Here is a 5,000-nt window from a genome sequence, read left to right on the forward strand (position 1 = left end):
GGGCCTCGGTTCGCGTCTGTTGGGCAGAGCCCCGGTGTCCTGGCTGGCTGCCCGGCGGTATATCTGGAGGAGTCGATTCGCCCCTTTGGGCGCTCGGGCTCCCGGCAAGCGCGCGCGGTTCTTCCCGGATGACGGACCTACCTGGCCCGGCCCCGGACCCGCGCCGCTGTTGGCTCGGGATGCTCTCGGGCGGAATAATCGCTCCCGTCAGCGGCGCTTCAGCTTTGGACAATTTCACGACCCGTCTTGAAACACGGACCAAGGAGTCTAACATGTGCGCGAGTCATTGGGCTGTACGAAACCTAAAGGCGTAATGAAAGTGAAGGTCTCGCCTTGCGCGGGCCGAGGGAGGATGGGGCTTCCCCGCCCTTCACGGGGCGGCGGCCTCCGCACTCCCGGGGCGTCTCGTCCTCATTGCGAGGTGAGGCGCACCTAGAGCGTACACGTTGGGACCCGAAAGATGGTGAACTATGCCTGGCCAGGACGAAGTCAGGGGAAACCCTGATGGAGGTCCGTAGCGATTCTGACGTGCAAATCGATCGTCGGAGCTGGGTATAGGGGCGAAAGACTAATCGAACCATCTAGTAGCTGGTTCCCTCCGAAGTTTCCCTCAGGATAGCTGGTGCTCGTACGAGTCTCATCCGGTAAAGCGAATGATTAGAGGCCTTGGGGCCGAAACGACCTCAACCTATTCTCAAACTTTAAATGGGTGAGATCTCCGGCTTGCTTGATATGCTGAAGCCGCGAGCAAACGACTCGGATCGGAGTGCCAAGTGGGCCACTTTTGGTAAGCAGAACTGGCGCTGTGGGATGAACCAAACGCCGAGTTAAGGCGCCCGAATCGACGCTCATGGGAAACCATGAAAGGCGTTGGTTGCTTAAGACAGCAGGACGGTGGCCATGGAAGTCGGAATCCGCTAAGGAGTGTGTAACAACTCACCTGCCGAAGCAACTAGCCCTGAAAATGGATGGCGCTGAAGCGTCGTGCCTATACTCGGCCGTCAGTCTGGCAGTCATGGCCGGTCCTTGCGGCCGGCCGCGAAGCCCTGACGAGTAGGAGGGTCGCGGCGGTGGGCGCAGAAGGGTCTGGGCGTGAGCCTGCCTGGAGCCGCCGTCGGTGCAGATCTTGGTGGTAGTAGCAAATACTCCAGCGAGGCCCTGGAGGGCTGACGCGGAGAAGGGTTTCGTGTGAACAGCCGTTGCACACGAGTCAGTCGATCCTAAGCCCTAGGAGAAATCCGATGTTGATGGGGGCCGTCATAGCATGATGCACTTTGTGCTGGCCCCCGTTGGGCGAAAGGGAATCCGGTTCCTATTCCGGAACCCGGCAGCGGAACCGATACAAGTCGGGCCCCTCTTTTAGAGATGCTCGTCGGGGTAACCCAAAAGGACCCGGAGACGCCGTCGGGAGATCGGGGAAGAGTTTTCTTTTCTGCATGAGCGTTCGAGTTCCCTGGAATCCTCTAGCAGGGAGATAGGGTTTGGAACGCGAAGAGCACCGCAGTTGCGGCGGTGTCCCGATCTTCCCCTCGGACCTTGAAAATCCGGGAGAGGGCCACGTGGAGGTGTCGCGCCGGTTCGTACCCATATCCGCAGCAGGTCTCCAAGGTGAAGAGCCTCTAGTCGATAGAATAATGTAGGTAAGGGAAGTCGGCAAATTGGATCCGTAACTTCGGGATAAGGATTGGCTCTGAGGATCGGGGCGTGTCGGGCTTGGTCGAGAAGTGGGTCAGCGCTAACGTGCCGGGCCTGGGCGAGGTGAGTGCCGTAGGGGTGCCGGTAAGTGCGGGCGTTTAGCGCGGGCGTGGTCTGCTCTCGCCGTTGGTTGGCCTCGTGCTGGCCGGCGGTGCAGGATGCGCGCGCCTGCGCGGCGTTCGCGCCCCGGTGCTTCAACCTGCGTGCAGGATCCGAGCTCGGTCCCGTGCCTTGGCCTCCCACGGATCTTCCTTGCTGCGAGGCCGCGTCCGCCTTAGCGTGCTCCTCCGGGGGCGCGCGGGTGCGCGGATTCTCTTCGGCCGCCATTCAACGATCAACTCAGAACTGGCACGGACTGGGGGAATCCGACTGTCTAATTAAAACAAAGCATTGCGATGGCCCTAGCGGGTGTTGACGCAATGTGATTTCTGCCCAGTGCTCTGAATGTCAACGTGAAGAAATTCAAGCAAGCGCGGGTAAACGGCGGGAGTAACTATGACTCTCTTAAGGTGGCCAAGTGGCGGCGGTGTGGCTGCATCCGGACTTGGCTTTTCGAAGTGCGGTCTTGATGTAGTCGTGCTGCTGCTGCGAGGTGCCTTCCTTGGGTTATAGTTACAGGGAGAGTGATGCGCAATACATGGGCCTAGCCCTCTTAGCCTCTCCTCTCCTGCGGTCTTCTCCCCTTCTCGTGGGCCCGCTGATTTTTGCAGAGTGGAAGACCGCACCAGGGGCTTGGGGGGGTTACCAGCCCCCCCTCGCATTATCCCTTTATAGTTGGGGGCAGCCGACAAGAAACAAGAGATGGTGGCCCTTCCGCTGAAGGTGCCACCCCAGCTACCCCAGCACCTATCCGGCCAACCGGCCGTAACGAAAATGCGATAGTTTGTGTAGCTCCCTTTGCTTGCAGTGAGTGCCACCGCACTTTTACCACGAAGAACGGTCTCGGGGTCCATCGCCACCGCCAACACCCTGCGGCCGCCAACGCTGAGATCGTGACGGAGAGGCATCGCGCGAGGTGGACGGAGGAAGAAGTCCTGTCGCTCGCCAAGGCAGAGGCCGAACTGTTCCTGGAGAGGGACGCCCGGTTCTTCTTTGTAAATCAAGAACTTACCAGGATGTTCCCCGACCGAACGCTTGAGGCAATCAAGTGCCGACGGCGGCAAGCTGCCCACAAGCAGCTTGTCCGCCAAATCATGGAGGCACTTGAGATCGGTCGGGGGGAAGAGCCGGCGTCCCGCCGGGGAGCAGCGAGCTCGCTGCCTGACGCGGGCGAGGCCACTGCGCCGCCCGTCGACGCAGCCGAGGACTTCGCGGCCGACACCACCGGGCCGCCGCCGGAGGGGCCGACTGACGCCGCCATCTGGGAGCATCTGGCGGGGCTACCTGCTTCCGCCCAGCGTTTCTCTGCCCTGGATCGAGTCATTGGTCTGGGGCGGGGCACGCCGCCCGATGTCATCCTGGGCATGCTCCCGGATGCCCTTGCGTCGGTCGGGTCCAGGGGGGAGAGGTCGATCACCAGGACACAGCGGCCGCGCCAACCATCCAAGCGGCCGCCTGCCGCCCCGCCGCTGCAGAAGCGCAAGCGGCGCCGCTGGGAATACGCGCGGACACAGGACGCCTTCCGTAGGTCGCGTGCACGTTGCGTGCGCGGCTTGCTGGACGGCACCCTGCTGCAGCCGCCACCCGACATCCCCGGTCTGCTGGACTTCTGGGCGGACCTCTTCACGAAGAAGCCGATCTCCACCGCCGGCTTCATCCGTGACCGCCTTCTCCCGCACTCGGAGCCTGTCGCTCCTGAGCGCCTATGGGGGCCGGTCACACGTGAGGAGGTCGCTGCTGCCTTGCCGCCCAGGGGATCGGCAGCCGGGCCGGACGGCCTGACTCCAGCGGAGCTGCGGCGCCTGCCGCATGAAGTCCTGGTGAAACTCTTGAACCTCTTCCTCCTGGCCCGCGCCCTCCCCGAGCGTCTGCTTCGCGCCCGGACGTCACTTCTCCCCAAAACGGCTGCACCAACATCCCCCGCTGACTTTCGCCCCATTACGGTCTGCTCGGTGTTGGCGCGGACCTTTCACAAGGTTCTCGCGTCACGCCTGATGCGTGCATGTGCTGTGGACGAACGTCAGCGGGCATTCATCCCCCGGGATGGGATGTTGGAAAACACCTTCATCTTGGACACTGCTCTCACCGACGCAGTCCGCTCCTGTCGCTCTGTTTTTGTGGCATCGATCGACGTCTCTAAAGCGTTCGATTCGGTGGACCATGCCGCCCTCCGCCCCGTGCTGAGGGCTCATGGCCTGCCGGATTGCTTTATTGAGTACGTCGAAAGGTGTTACGAGGGTAGCACGACGGTGATAGCGGGCGGCGCCGACGTGGGCGTGCCCCTGCAGCCGGCTAGGGGTGTGCGTCAGGGTGACCCCCTCTCCCCCCTCCTTTTCAATTTTGCGGTGGACTATGTTTTGAGTCAACTTCCCTCCCACATCGGAGCTCGGATCCTTGGTCGCAGAGTTAACGCTGCGGCCTTCGCAGATGACGTCCTGCTTTTTGCATCGACCGCGAGGGGATTGCAGTCCCTCATCGACGCAGCCGTCGCAGCCCTCGCCCATCTGGGGCTGCAGATCAACGCCCGGAAGTGTTTCACCCTCGCCTTAGTCGCGTCTGGGCGCGACAAGAAGGTGAAGGTCGACGCCGACGTTACCTTCAAAGCGGGCAACGCCACCGTGCCCGCCCTACGTGTGGGTGAAACCTTCCGGTACCTGGGACTGCAATTCTCCACCGCTGGTCGCTGCGTTTTCAACCCACGACGCCACCTGGTGGAGCAGCTGGACGTCATCTCCCGAGCTCCGCTCAAGCCGCAACAGCGCCTCCACGCCCTCACCACCGTACTTCTGCCTGGCCTGTACCATGGGCTGGCCCTCAGCCGCACCCGAGTGGGTGCGTTGAAAGCGGCAGATGTGACCATCCGTGCCGCCGTCAGGAGATGGTTCCGCCTTCCGGCGGACACTCCCCTGGGCTACTTCCACGCTCCTGTAGCCCAGGGAGGCCTCGGCATCCCATCATGCCGATGGATGGGGCCAACACTTCGCCGGTCCCGTCTCCTGGCGCTGAAGAGGATTGGGCCAGCCGCCGACGGTGCAGGCCGGGACGAGGTGCAGCGTGAGATTGAGGCGCTGGAGCGGCATCTTATGTGGGAGGGCCACCTCCTCAAATCGTCGACGCAGGTTGGAGAGATGTGGGCCGCGCGCCTGCACGTTGCCTTTGACGGTGCGGCGCTGTCATCTTCCGCCGCCGTCAAGGGGCAACACCAG

The 5,000-nt window shown here is 62.5% G+C and overlaps 1 pseudogene; it reads left to right on the plus strand.

The window, feature by feature from the left end:
* LOC126435121 (large subunit ribosomal RNA) overlaps window positions 1-5,000 on the plus strand; it is a 7,963-nt pseudogene that overhangs the window by 680 nt on the left and 2,283 nt on the right.

Source organism: Schistocerca serialis, unplaced genomic scaffold (genome assembly GCF_023864345.2).
Source record: "Schistocerca serialis cubense isolate TAMUIC-IGC-003099 unplaced genomic scaffold, iqSchSeri2.2 HiC_scaffold_1196, whole genome shotgun sequence".
Taxonomy (NCBI): domain Eukaryota; kingdom Metazoa; phylum Arthropoda; class Insecta; order Orthoptera; family Acrididae; genus Schistocerca; species Schistocerca serialis.